The following is a 15,443-nucleotide window of genomic DNA, read 5'->3' on the forward strand; positions in this document are numbered from 1 at the left end:
CAAATTTTGTCAGGGAAGCATGAAAGAATGAAAAAGAGGAATTAGAGGAGTAGATGCAACGCGATCAAAAACATGAACAATCAAAGCCGGCGACATTTTTCAACCGGTCCATTGCCATAGCAACTACCGTAATCCCCTGGTATGTCATTATACTTCAACCATGGCCATAACAATTATAATGAGCAATATTCCTTTTAAGAACTGTTGTAAAATTTCTTTTCTGGTGTGACTAGATTTTAATTTTAATTTTTATCCAATTGCAGGTTCCGCTCGGAATTCATTTATTCCACAATCAGGAGGAAGATTCCGGCATGTCATGGGTAAGAGTTGGTGATCCGGTAACTCCGCTTGAATCCAGCGACCCTTCCAATGGCAACGAAAGGAGATAACATCCGTGGGCGTCAGACGACGTGAATTGTGAAGCACAATGGTTTTGCAGCACAGTGTATTTTTTAATAATCCCCGTACATTGTCAAATTTCAGACACAGATATTTGATAAATCATTCTCAGTTATAATTATTTGAGTAATTGGCAAAATGCAAATTGATCTGAGCAAAGTGGGACTCACAGCCCTACATGGCAAGAAACAAGCATCCTGATTGGCTGATCAAGCCCAAATGCCTGGTAAACCACCAATGGGCTACCCAGACATGTAAAATCTATCCACTATTGATTTCTCCTGTTTGCAGCAGCTTTGCTCCTGCTTTGACAAAATCTCTTTATTACCAACTTAAGTTGTAAAGTTACCGTCACCAGATTTAATCAAAATATTGAAATGTCAGTCTGAAAATTAATGATTTTGCAAGATAAGAGATGAAATAACTCTGGGCTTATCTTTCTTTTTTGAGTCAAGTCTATCTTTTCTTGTCACCTACGGAAAATAATTGAGTTACACATGCATCTGATGGAATCTCTCCCAAGCTGATCAAAGGGTCAAAATTTCAGAGGAAAAGCAATTTTCAAAATTTTTTTGTTGTTATGTTGTGTTCAAAGCCATCGATAGGGTAATACTCTGTAATTTCTGGTTTAAAAAAAATGCATCGGTTCAAGTAACGGTGAATGAATTTCTCCAATACTTTTTTCCGTGTGACAAGGCACACCGACACTGTTTCGATGGGCTCTCAAATCAGGCACAGGCAACTTGAGTCAGTAGAAATTATTATGAAAAGAGTTGTACAGAATGGAAATCGTCCTGTTGTGAATGCTCCAATATTCCAAAAGCCAAGCCTGTGTTAGATCACAAATTCATTTCCCTGATGATACTGTCAACATTTTCTTAATCTTTCGTGTGAACTGATAGCCCAATACTTTTTGCAAACTATTTTTTAAAAAAAAATATTAAAATATTCTTCACTTCAAAGAGGTTTTTCTAGAAAACGGAAATTCGGGTAGATTCAGTATATCTGCATGACAAAAATGTGGGTTTCATATTCATCAAAAAATATTGATTGAATTTTTTGGCGGCGATATGCCTGTTATGGAAGTGATGATCATTAGAGAAAAAATGCCTGGATGTGTTTTCTGTATTTGATTTAAGTGTTCATATGTTTTGTACATCCATAATGGTGTGAAAAATTATGCAAAATCTATTCATATAGTTGCCATGGAGAGACAGATTGTCGCTTTGGTGCAGAAATTCATTTATGTAGAATTTGTACATCATCAGAGAAAGTGACAGAAACATATGTTATCAGTAACCGCATTTTATCACATTTTGTTGTTCAGCACCCTTTCAAAAATCCAGCAGTTTGGTTTTTCATCTGAAAGCAGAAATGAAAAAAAGCCACTTATTTTATTTGACCATTCCTGGAAGGATCTGATCAAAACATTGAAGATGTTCAGTATGCTAGTTCTATCGATGTACATATGATGTATACGTATTAACCTTGATAATTGTGGTCGTGGTGTTTGATAGTGGAATATGACAACACCAGATTTTGCGATTTTTATTGTATGTTCTGGTATTTTGGTTTGAATGATCACAGGCTTTTCAAGTTTTGAAAACAACAGATGATAAGCTGCATTCAGAAAGCCTTTTCCTTGAAAATGAAAATTTATATCAATCATTCCGATGACATTGTCATCATTGACATTTTAAAATGTCGTCTTACAAAACAGGGATATTTTAGTCTTTTTTTTCCTTTACATTTGATATGAAATCACACTCAGTAGGCGCAGTGTCTTCCTGGCGTAAAACTCCTCAAAAATATCAGTGCTGTATTGTATACATTTTTGAATGAGAAAGAAAGGTCTTATTTTTGGACAGATCAATAACATGTTTGATGTAATGCAGGGTGAGGAATACAATGACACCCCGGTGCCATTTCCTGCAACAGAGCTACAAATTGCGTCACTGAGGTGTCGCTGCTTCCATGGCAACTAGATTGGGAGATAAAACTTTTCAAAAGAGCTTTCATTTTGAGTTTATTTTTTTTTGATGCAGTGCACAACAGGGTGAAGCGATGAGTACAATGTCAATATATCAAACGTGTTGAATGTTTGTGTCAGAGGATACCCCTTGCTGGAAAAGTGTTGAAAAATTTTCCAGTTTAGGGAACGATTTTTGTGAGCTTTAGAAATGGTTGCCTCATAACTATTAGTGACTTATATAACCTGGCATCGAGAGTTTTAGCTGCCAACAGTGGTAGAATGTAAGTTAGACAAATTACAGAAATTTCACTACAAGAATTACACATATTTGTTGCTCTGTCAAACGGGGTGTGACACCCCCTGACTTGGCCTGCGGCAAGGTCGCCAGAAATGGTACACTTGACACCATATAAAGTTTATATGGAGAGACGGAAAGCATACTGGTGCATGCATTTTTAGATTCATAGCTAACTAGAAAATTCTAATAATTTGAGTTTTGCAAGGTAATGACTTGGTTACGGAAGTTTGAGAAAATAAATTATTTTACCTGTGCAATATTTACATGTCAATCAGGGTTGAACTATTTGTTACAGTAGGGTTTAGATGGAATTACTGCCAAAGGACACATTAAATTAAGTCCTTTTGAGATGTTTTTCTGATTTTGCTGTGTTAAGACTGCAGTGATAGAGTTCTCAAAGTTATGAGCCACCATCATGTACCGATATAGTTATTTGCTCATTATATATTATCAGGGAGTGTGGAATGGTACATCAAGCATAAAATGCGATATGAGTAAAAGTTGAACAATAATAATAACAATGGCTGAAATATGTACGTCACACACCATTATAGAAAGATAAACATGTTAGGTTACACCGTATGCCACTGGAAGAAAGAAACAAATTAGATTTTTCTAATACTCTGTTAGCACCGGTACTGTTGTCTGAGGCAAAGATTCACATTACATATTCTTTAGTTTTGGAAAACAAAATTGTGATGACATAATTGACTGTAAGTCAAGATCTATTTCATGCTTAAAGCTATACATTTTGTATCTTTTGATGTATTTTCTGTTCATTTTGTTTTGCTTGTGAAACATTTTCTGGTCATATACTCCGACAATCATTTTGAAATAACTTTTTGTTAAGCTTGTCAATACTGCCTGTATGTATGTGTGTGTGTGCATGCATACATGTATGAATTTTTCATGTCAGGGTATAATTGACTACTTAAGACTTGTCAACCAGACTAAAATTCATCTGTGAACAGTACACACTGTATTTTGATAAAATTTAGGAAGAATTATAACAAAAATGTATTTGTTCTAGAGAACAAATCTGCTGAAAGACACTGTCAATAGTCAGCGCTATTGTTGGTTCAGCTCATTTTGATTAGGAGAAGGTTCAGTGTCTGTCTTAAAGACAAAGCAGGTTAGGGTTAGGAGTTTTGATAAGGATGGTGTATATTGAATACTGATAATGCAGGTGATAGTGAATTTTTCAAAATATTCTTGAAAGGAAAAACGCCACATTTTATAGAACAAAGCCAATGAGAGATCTACAAATTTCGAAATGTTTACGACATGTACAACAATGATGCATTGTGAAATTTTCATCGAGAGTGTATATGCAAAGTAAGACATTCAATTCATTGCAATAGAAGTGTGCAACGATCTTCAAACTGGTTTTGCAGATGTGCAGATTTGTTTAAAGTGGGTGTAAATTTTGTGGTGTCCTCTCTTGCCTTGTTTTAGATTGTTAGTTGCTTTGGCAATGTCAATGTCATGTGTTCAGTTGTAGTGTTCTTGAAGCACAGTAACGTAAATGTGCTATTAGCTGCATGCTTGCTGCTAAATACAACCTTTTTTAAAATGGTGTGTAACCATGTGATTATGACTAAGATACCCCACACTTTCAACTTTGGTTGGCCTATGCCACGCCAAAAAGGTTCTCTTACATCACTAGAAATGAAATGAAGGGGAATACTCCTAGATATCAACTTTTTAATAATTTACATAAAGTTAAAACCTTCCGAACATCAGTGAAACAGAACATCGGTTTCCTGTCATCATGGCATGGCAAAGGGTCTTTCATTCAGTACATCGTGATCTACTTTGGAAAAATTACACATCAGATGAGAAATACTGATTTCAGTGATTTAAACTCTTTGAGTGCTGTATTTTTTCTCACCAAATTTTAGTACACCATTTTACCAATTTTTATGAACTTTTCTGTAATTTTTCTGATAATTTCAGACCAAATGAACACAACATTACATTGTCCATAGTTTTTTATTACAATTTTGGCAAAAATCTGACAAAAATTGACTGAGGTAGATTTTTTTAAGGGTGACAAAAATTGACTTTGGTGCTCAAAAGGTTGAGAAAGTGTTTAAAATTGAATATGTCCATAATATAAATAGCCATTACTTTTTATTGTCAACTTGAAATTATCGTGTAAGTTTCTATCTACCGGACTTCTTAAGTTTTACTACTGAAACAAATCAAAAAGTTTTTATATAATCTATGAATGATATGAAAAATGACAAAGTGTTTTACTTTTTTTATTTTCAGTCAAGACAATTGCCTGATCAACTTTTCTTTGAGTCGAGACACTTGCCAATCATAAAAGTTTTTCATCCATTTAAGCTGGTGCAAAGGCAGAAGAAATAATGTTTTATAAAATTAAAGGAATTTATCTGTGTCTATGGTGGCCAATAATGACATGTGCTTTGCTGTGCAATCAATAATGTAAAATACTATAGATACACCATTAGTTAACATAAGTGACATGCCTATTTTACCATATACAGGTATATGCAAATTTGCAGGTGACCCAATAATTTTAAGATTGCCAAAATGGAATGTTTTTTGAATTGTATAAGGTGTATATTTTTACAGTACATGATGGTATTTTTACTATGGATGGAATGTGAAATAAAAGATACATTTACAAATAACTTATCCTTCATTTTTTCGCATTTTATTAACAGAATTTCGAATGAGAAAAGACATTGGTTTGTTGTTTTATGCCACAGGTATGGAATTCTGTTTTTGTTTTGTGTTTTAATCAGTACATGATCATTTCTTTGCAATCACCTTCAGATTTTTCGTTTTTTGAAGCAAATGTTATTAAAATGTACCTGTGGACTAGCCGCCTTTCGGTTTTTGTCTGGAGCAAACAGGTGGTTCCCTTTCGAGCTGGTCTCCTGACGTCTTCGCTTGCCAAATTAGGTCTCTTGTCCAGGCAGTCAGTTAGTGGGATGTTAGTGGGAGACTGCAGTCGAACTAACGACCCCTGCGAACGGAGTACGGTCTACTGAGAGCGCACTAAAGAATTGCACAAGCGAAGTTGGAGGGTATTCGACAAAATGAAAGTGTTGACTGAAGAGGGCGCTATTGCTCGCAAACGGACAAGGCGGTAGCCACGATAAAGAGCGATACAAAGTCAAGCATGTCATATGGGCTGTGAACTTTTGCAAATTCCATTAATTTCCTCAAAAAATGGAGGAAAATATAGTCATAATATCATGGGCTCGAAATGTTGGCGAAACACACTGCAAAGTCCACCAATGGTGCCTGAACGTATCGCAATAAAATTGACTTAAATTAAGCTTAGGACCACACCGCGCTTGATACCTAGATTGCATGGATATACATGTAATGGAAAGTTTAATATACTATACTCCTCATCAAATGTTCCACGAGGTTAAAATGATGACATTTTTTCAGTAATATTGAAACTATTGCAAATACTAATGACGTCGACAACTGATCTCACCAAAACCATCGGCAGGGGAATAACTTCAAGCTACAGCCGGCGAAATTCGCCTCTGTCGGGATGGCATTAATATTCCCTTTGGGAGACATTTAAAACTGTTGTGTTGGATAAGTAGTCAAACCGGGAATAAGGAGAGGATATAAATAAACAGTTAAATCGTTATTGAAGCACGAGAAGAGACGTTAATTTAGACATATACTGATTGGAAACCTCACAGAACAGCTTGTTTACACTGAAAGTCCCCAGCTTGGATGTTGTCCAAGTGTTCAGTTTTATATCCAAATTGCCCGGTTTTTGAAAATGGCTGGAAATTCGAAATGGGACGAGATCTTTTAAATTCATTTGCCTGTTCTGTCACACATGATGAATACTGTTCTAGTACAGTATTATCCTATTTCATTGAAAGGGAAGAAGTCAACGAATATCTGTGAAAATATATTGTAAGATATATTGATACCAGCTAATTACAATATAATGAGATGCGGTTTGTGGGCCTATGATAACGTACGGTAACTGAAAGCACACTTTCGAAAGTTCTGCCGTGAGTTAATTTCGGGAATTTTTCATGAAATTGTTACGTATGCTGCAAATCCTTAGTAGAGGGCATACCATTTGTGTGACTGAGTTTTGTAATTTGCTGGAAATACACAAAAGCGAATATTTGCCGAAAGAAAAAAAATATCGCTACATTTGGTAAGGATGCTGCATTTTAACAATGATTTCTTTATACGAAAAATGTTAAATCAGAGAACTTAACGCATCAACAAATTGTGGCATTAACGTATCATATTTCGATATCATTTTATTAAGAATATCGCTTTCAAATACCACGATAGATACATTTAGTCGCTTTATCCGGTATCACGAACTGAATATAAACATCGTCTTCAATGTGATTATCTGGAAAATTTTAACAAGATTAAAGCGTTGATATGATATTGGTCAAAGAAGAAAAGATCAATTCTTACAGTTATTTTTGCCAACAAATTCATTAATACAGAATGTCAAACACATTTAACAAAAATCTAATATCGTTCCCCGGAATCATTCGATTCACAAAGGGCACCGAACCTAATTGAGACAAAAAGAGAATTTATTAAATCTATTAAACACGTCAATTCTGATAAATGGTGCCACGTGACGAAAAAGTACACTCCGGCCGCCGAGTAATAACGAAGTATGACCACAGCTGTCACCGCTTGATGGCGTTCTCGTAAAAGTGTACGGCAATAGCTTGACTAGTAGGTACAGTACTAAATTAAATGATCTCGACTCGAAAACGATGTCAGTCATTGTTCCAGACTTAATATATCAACCCCTGCGCTGTTTCCCCGTCCATTCATCTATAATTTCAAATGTCTAACAGCTTAATTTGATTCAATCGCCGCTATCCACTCCTAAGTTTCTATTTGTTTTTGGCCGAAACGGAAATGATAAAATTTGGTTTAATGTCATTAATCACGTTGTATTTTGACCTGGCTCGTAATCAATATTTACCGTGTTAATTCACGGAGCGATTTGAAGAAATTTATAGCTTAATTGTTTCCTTGGTAACGTATAAATACACGATCATGTGACATGTCGTTTCAGTTCTTAAATGAAGACAAAGTGTGCATGTTCTAGCCCGGCAGCGGGATTTGGACACAAAATCGGTTTACATGCCTGTGATCGAGTTTCAGAGCTGAGGGGCGCATTGGATAGGCCGCTACATTGGTGATTTCGTCACGTGTGGACACTGAAACCTGTTGCTTCAGAACCGTAACTGTGTACTGAAGGACTTTTTCCACTGGGACAGACACATTAGTTGCTGTACGTTGGCACCGTTGTGTTCGCCTTCGACTTTTCTGCTTGTTTGTTCGAGAACCGGTGTTTTCAACGTATAGGACCATCATCACCCGGCGGACCAGGCGTACAAAAGATAAAATCGAGGTAGATCTTTTATCTTTCTGTCGACTTTTGACCTCTCGCTCATCTTTTCTCTCATGTCCAGATTTTCTTTTGAATTTAACGCGACGTCCGTGAAAACTGGGGCTAAACGGGTTTGAATTGAAAGCCATTTCGTCATTTAAAAGAGTCTCCTTCTATCGATTTTGATTTTTGTTTGAAAAGGACTGCGTGTTAATGAAGGACCGAGTATGATTTACAGCTAAAACTGAGTGACCGGTCAAATTCCCTTCATAGAGTAACGTAACGAGTAACATACACTCACCACACAGTAATCAAACAGTGGAATATTTGATCATTTAAAGCAATAATAGAGAATTTAATATATATGCCTGCGCACAGAAACGCGACAGCTAACAGCCACACTCTTACAGGCATTTCTCAAACGCCCACAGAATTCCAAAACGGTTTCGGGCACGACATCACTTAGTAACTGCGATATTTTATTGAACGTCGAGTAATATTTTGCGTCACGTCACATTATAACACCGCCCTCTATAAGCTCGTTAGGTCTCCTCGGGGAAAACATTAATAATTAATCAAGTGTAGCCTAATCATGATCGGAATGGTAAAACGTGATTTCCTTTATTTCGGCACACCAGAATATCACTGAGTCCATCTTCATCATGGTATTAATTAATGCTTCTCTTGGGGTGTCTTTTACGGTGACTATATACCGGCACACCCCCTAAGATAGTCTTGATTGTTCTGCTGCTCAGCGCGCCACCAGTATTCTTCAGTGTGGTCGAGCATTTCAAAACAGAAGTAATTTAGGTTGTTCATAACGAGACGGAAATCTCTGATTTTGTTTGTTTGTGAGCTTTGTTTTTCCCGTGAATACTGCAATTATATGTAAAGTCACTACATTCTCATTTCATAGAATAGCACCGGATCTGGTTTTCCAGGAAATCAAGCGTTCATGGTTTGAGCGATGAGGAATACGATAATGTCAACAGCCACCGAGTTTCCCCGGAGACCGCTGTAACCATGGTGAACGGCAAAACATGTTCAATTAGCACTCCATAGGTTACCTTTTCATGCAAATGACGTCATTAGAGTTTAAGGGATTCAAAATGTATAAAAATTGAATCAATATCACATGTATGTTTCTGAAGAAATTATCGCAAAAGGTAAATTTTCAAAACAACAGTAAATTAAGCCATGGGATTTTCGTCATGGATATTCGTTTTCTAATTCTCAGTGCGGAAGCCCCGCGTCAGCAGGAACAGCCCCAGATCGAGATGTATTCAGTGAAATTTTCTTGACGTAATCCAGATTTAACGTGTGTGGGGGCATGGACAGAACTAACGTGGGGGGGGGGGGGGCGGGGGCTGGTGGGACATTGGGGATGGTCACCATTTTTATTCAGCAGTTAGGGGAGGGACATTTCACGGTGCATGAATCAGGGGGAAGGTCTCCAATTTTGGTGCCAGTATATATGGAAATGATCAACCACTAACTTATTTTCAAAACACTGCCTTTTTTTTAATATATGAATGTACAGATGCAAGGACTTAAAGTGAACGTGGAAATTATGAAGTATCCACCAGAATGTATAGATAGGGCACTTGTACTGTCAAATACGTCCATTGTAGTATAAATACTATAAATACAACATTAATACACCGAACAAAAAAATAACTGTCAAACATAAATAGAATCATCAAACATAACTTATGTAAAAGAAAATAATAAATCGTTGTTTTATAATGGTACAACAGCGCTGTTGTGAAGTCTTTATCTCATGCCACTGAATACAACTTTTGTTTTTAAAATATCAGATGTAAAACAATTAGGGACATTATAGAACAAAAACAAGAATATACTGAATAAGTCTCTATCATGACCGTCTCAATTATTAAAAAAGACTAAACCAAGTAATTAAGTATTGAATTAGTCTATATTACGTCACAGGAATTAGTGAAAACAAAAAACAAACAAACAAGAAGTACTGGATATTATTCTACTACGAGTAAGCAAGAATCCAAAATACAGAATCAGTCTCTATCGCTGCTTCTTCCGCCATGAACGTCACCTTGCTAAAAATATCACAACTAGTGGTATTGTCACTGTCATTATTGTCACCAAAATCCGACTCATCATCACAATCCTCTATCTCCGCCTCCTCTTTCTCCTTCTTCCCTTCCTACTCTCGTCATCATCATCATCATCATCATCATCATCATCATCATCATCATCATCATCATCATCATCGTCGTCGTCGTTGTCGTCGTCGTCGTCGTCGTCATTGTCATCATCATCATCATTATCATCATAATCATCATCATCATCATCATCATCATCATTATCACCACCACCACCACCACCAACATCATCATCTTCATCATCATCATCATTATCATCATCATCATCATCATCATCATCATCATCATCATCAGTGCTATTGAAATTGATACTCCAGTTTTTAGGAGGCAAGTAATTTGTGATTACGTGCAATGCATAAACTGTGAATTTTCCTCCCTTTTCAGTGATTTTACGTTGTTTTTTCATATTCTCCTTTATTTGAAGTGATTAAGCCTTCAACATAAATATTTTCATTTAAAATTACACTGAAGACAAATATCTATGTCGTGGAGGGGATGGTTATAATATTCACGTGTCTCCTCGTCACAGTTGCGGAGTATGTCCCAAGCATGTAGTCACATTAGTAGATAGTATTCTTCTATTCGTATTCCTCGTGAGGGCAAGGTTTGGGCCATGGTGACATTGAAGTCAAGTGCGAATTTTTGATCTCGGGTGAAAAGGTGATTTGTGCAAATTTCATGAGTGTAGAAGAAAAAAGGAATTGGGGAATCCTAATGGCTAAACCTAACTACATATTTCGGAAAGTCATGTCACAGGAAATGTACACCGTTCAGTTATTCTACCATATTAAAATGTTATAACCCTGATACAACCCAGCTTGTTGTCGACGCACTTTGAAACCTGCTGAATTAATACTAATTATGTTTGCCAATGAATTTAATAATTTCTATGCACGTTTTGATGTTTCAGATTTTTAGACAGGATTGTGATGAAATTTGCCATAATCTAATCCTGTCCCCTGTTAAGGTCGACATTAATGAAGTTGTCAAAGTTCTCTCACAGGTTAATCCTCACAAAGCCCCTGGACCTGATGGTCTTAGGGGAAAGGTTTGAAAGGAATGTGCATATCAGTTAGGTCCGATGGTTACCCGTCTTTTTCAATTCTTTCTGGATATCCATGCTGTTCCTCGTATTTGGAAGACATCAACTATTTATACCAGTGCCTAAAAAACGGGTGCTAAATTGTTAAACGACTTTAGGCCAGTAGCTCTGACATCTGTTATATGTAAATGCATGGAAAGGATTATATGTAACAGGCTCACCACGTCTCTGTCCGATCGTATGGACCCGCTGCAATTTGCATACAAAGCTAAGAGAGGAGTAGAAGATGCAACCTCAACACTTCTCAACTTAATGACGAGTCATACGGATTCCACTGGAAATTTCGTTCGAATCTTGTTTATGGACTTTTCGTCAGCATTTAACACAATACAGCCTCATGTTCTGCTCAAACGCCTTGTTGATTTCCAAACCAACACTAAATTCACTCTTTGGATTAGATCATTTCTGTGTGATCGGCCACAACGTGTAAGCATACAAGGTCATCTTTCGAGAGAATTGATTCTAAATACGGGGGCTCCCCAAGGCTGAGTACTATCACCCGTTCTTTTCTCTGTTTATACAAATGAATTAAGATGTAATAACGTCATTCTCACTCTCATAAAATTTGCTGATGACATGGCCTTAGTTGCACGACTCAAAGACGAATACTCTCTCAGTCGTTATCTTCTATTCATAGATTATTTGAAGTCTTGGTTTGACCAAAGCTTTCTTGAATTAAATGTCGGTAAAACTAAAGAACTTTGTATCATGGGAGCATAGAAGCAAGTTCCAGACTCATTACTTCGACCGATAATATAGATGGAAAACAAATTGAAAGAGTGTCACTTTTTAAATATCTTGGTACAATTTTAGATTCGAAATGTCGTTTTACAGACAACATTGAATTTATTTGTAAAAAAGCACAGCAGCGCTTATTCCTCCTCAGGAAACTGAGAGGCTTTAATGTCAGCAAGAATATTTTAGTAACTGTGTATCGTTCGTTTGTTGAGAGCATCTTAACGTTTAATATTGTATCCTGGTACGGGAACCTCTCAGTTAAGGACAAAATGAGATTAACACAAGTCGTCAATTTGGCAGGAAAGATTGTTGGTATAAAACAACGGCGACTTTCAGTAATATATTACTAATCTTTGAAGAGGAAAGCCATTCAGATCCATCAGGATCAAACACATCGACTCAGCACAGAATTCAAAATCCTCCCGTCAGGTCGACGACCTGACGGGACTACCTGATAGCACTGATGATGATGATGATGATGATGATGATAATGATGATGATGATGAAGATGATGATGTTGGTGGTGGTGGTGGTGGTGCTGTATCTTCTGGCGATTTTTCCGTTAGTTTTGATTGAAACGATCACTGGCTCATGTTGAATAGCCTGTCAAATAACAGAGAATCGCATATTATTCGGAAACATTACGTGCCCTACAACTGAGTAACATGTGATTTTACAACGAAAATTTCAATTTTTGTCCGGACAGAAATAGGCCTACAAACTCTGTTGACACGCGGATTGCAACGTAGGCATTCTTCTGCACCTGCGCGAGCCATTTACAGCAATTTCAAAATAAATATTCATTACTTATGCCCGGTACTTACGTCGTAGTCCTAGCCAGATGTCTGGCAATCCACGACGCAATGTTGTTTTGATCCCGCAATAAACGTGAACTTGTACATCTCGCGTGATCGCGGCGTCAGCATATCTGCGTTCTCCCAGCACGCTGAGCATGCCAGACGTCAACAAACGAGCTCGGAAGGGCAACACGTTTGAACAAAAATTAGCAGTTTTGTGTGGCTATAACATCACTAATCATGTTTGTTTCTTCGTAAAACAACATTTTGCAACAAATGTGAGCCTTCAACATGGAATTTTCCGAGGTAAAAAATGGTCAAAAGTTACAAATAATGGCCCTTTAAGGTACCTTTTGCGCGTAAAAACTTGTACAAAAAGTCTTTTATACCTTCAGCTGTGGCAGTTTTTAACTCGGAATTTTATACCTGACATCGATTTCCCCCCAAGATTGTGTATATGTGTGTGTTTTTTATTGTAAGTCAGGAGCTTTGTGGTGCCCAAAGAAAATTTTCCATTTGTGCGTCTTTCATTAATGGACAATAAAGTAATTTGAATTGAATTGAATACAGTTTTCACACTTGTTTTTGTGAATATCGTTAAATTTTAGGTCATTTGTTTTTGTTAAATCCTTAAGTTTGTACCGTGACCATACCGTCTTGATCAAAGTATGAATAAAACTGTAATGCTTTCACCGCCATAATTGTGTCCAAACCCTTAGTTATCAACATTTATTGTAGACTCCCTACAGAGCATTGGGGATGAACAGTTTCAAATATCCAGTTTCCAAACTCACTACTTGATTCTTCGAGTGTTATGGAACTTGACCTTCAAGGCAAATATAGCATGCTACCTTCGCAAAAAAACTCTGCTCACTTTGCGGGAATGTAATATAAAATGTAAACACTCCCTCGGCACGAAGTGATCACGGTCAAGTTTGTTTGTTGTTGTAGAGGCACCGTCAGGCAGTGCATGGTTACGAGTCACAGGTCTCCCTATCGATGGATGGTGAGTTCAGAGTAACGGACTCATTGTCGGAGGATGGTGAGTTCGTGACTCCAATACGGTGTTGTGCTCTTGAGCAAAGCATCTTACTCCTCATTGCTCCATTGGGTAGTGGGTTATGGGTACCTCATCCTGTAATTGGGTGTTTGCCTGTTGGATTGAAAAAAATATAGTCTGCAGGATCTAAACTCGGTCATGCGCATGCGCGTAATATTTTCCCGCGCTGGATTCAGACAGGCAGGTATGTCTAGGGAACTGTAAATGTAAAATTTAATTCTATTGGTACTGTGTCCTACATATGGGTTCAACAACAGGACATACAGCGAATTATTTTACCTTTAACTGTCGCACATAATAATGTAGTGGCTCATTCAAATACGTGCGAGTCATGTAAATTCTCCAACACCTCTTTCTTGAGTTGCAAGGTCAAAAAGTCAAAGATTTCTACGTCTCGAACTCAAAAAGACGTTCTCGCGCTCCACTTTTCAAAAAGTACACGTGAACGGTGTTTCAGACAGAGATGGAGTCTCGTTTCTTCGGTATTTTCATCACAGACCAATACTTTGCTGAAAACAATTTAATTTTATGACACACACAAGATCGTTCAGTACTAGAATATTGTCAGTTTTATAATCAATATACTGTTCTTCGGGTGAAAGTCTTTCGTTCTTTCACTTTATACAATGTTAACAGAAATATTGTACTTTCATCGGTGACTTGGCAAATGATAACGGAGTTGAAACAATCAGATGTTGTCTTGTATTTGGTTCAAGACGCCCCTGACAGAAAATGGATTTATTCCGAACGACAACAACCAGCAAACTGATACCAGATATGAACTGAAAATGCTCACGTGTTTCATTATATATTGCATTTATGTGCAAGTTTGAACCTTTGCTACATGCTTTGCTACATTTAAAGTGTTATGATCAACGCAATGAATTTCACCACAGATCAATTCTAAAGGTCATTAAGTATTCAAATATGTAATTAGCTGAAATAAAAATAACTAATTTCTTTGAGTACTGTCATTGTATCACAATATAGCATGTGTAATTACCTTTGGTCAAGTCCTTCAAGCTCTATATGCCAAACCGTGAAAGCTTGTTAGCTATTTATGCAAATTATGAATTAGCTGACATGAAAATGCAAAATGACTTTCAATACTGTTATAACCTGGTATAATGATCAATGTACACAGCATGTTTCGCCAAATTTTATCAAGTAAATGCCAGTATATATCCCTAATTTGGAAGGTTCATTAAATATGCATATTGGGAATTGGCTGAAAAAAATGTCAAATGACTTTCAATAATCTTGTATCATAGTATCTTTAATGTACATAGCAAGTTTTGCCAACTTTGGTCAAGTCAAAACAGATAAATATCGCTAATAATGCGGGATATCGGACCGCAGGCGGGCGAAGATTGCATTATAAGCGCGCCAACCCAAACTCAATGCATGGACATCACATTTACGAAATCGAAGTCCAAAGTCAACTACGTCATTGTTAGAATAAGAGAGTTTTCCATCACACGGGAGCATACCACCACAAATTTTGCACAGATGGCGTTGCACTGGCATTGAAAAAGGGTGCATGGGAG

General features: G+C 37.0%; 2 protein-coding genes across 2 annotated transcripts in view; both read left to right on the forward strand.

Moving 5' to 3' along the window:
- The window catches only part of LOC139117284 (molybdenum cofactor sulfurase-like), a 35,883-nt gene extending 30,554 nt beyond the window's left edge, over positions 1-5,329 (forward strand). Inside the window, exon 13 of the mRNA XM_070680253.1 lies at positions 264-5,329. The gene's annotated coding sequence lies outside the window, so the exon portion shown is untranslated. The remainder of the gene's footprint in view (positions 1-263) is intronic.
- Positions 5,330-7,774: 2,445 nt separating this feature from the next.
- LOC139117286 (uncharacterized) overlaps positions 7,775-15,443 on the forward strand; it is a 34,011-nt gene continuing 26,342 nt past the window's right edge. Inside the window, exon 1 of the mRNA XM_070680255.1 lies at positions 7,775-8,079. The gene's annotated coding sequence lies outside the window, so the exon portion shown is untranslated. The remainder of the gene's footprint in view (positions 8,080-15,443) is intronic.

This window comes from Ptychodera flava, chromosome 18, assembly GCF_041260155.1.
Source record: "Ptychodera flava strain L36383 chromosome 18, AS_Pfla_20210202, whole genome shotgun sequence".
In the NCBI taxonomy this organism is placed as follows: Eukaryota; Metazoa; Hemichordata; class Enteropneusta; family Ptychoderidae; genus Ptychodera; species Ptychodera flava.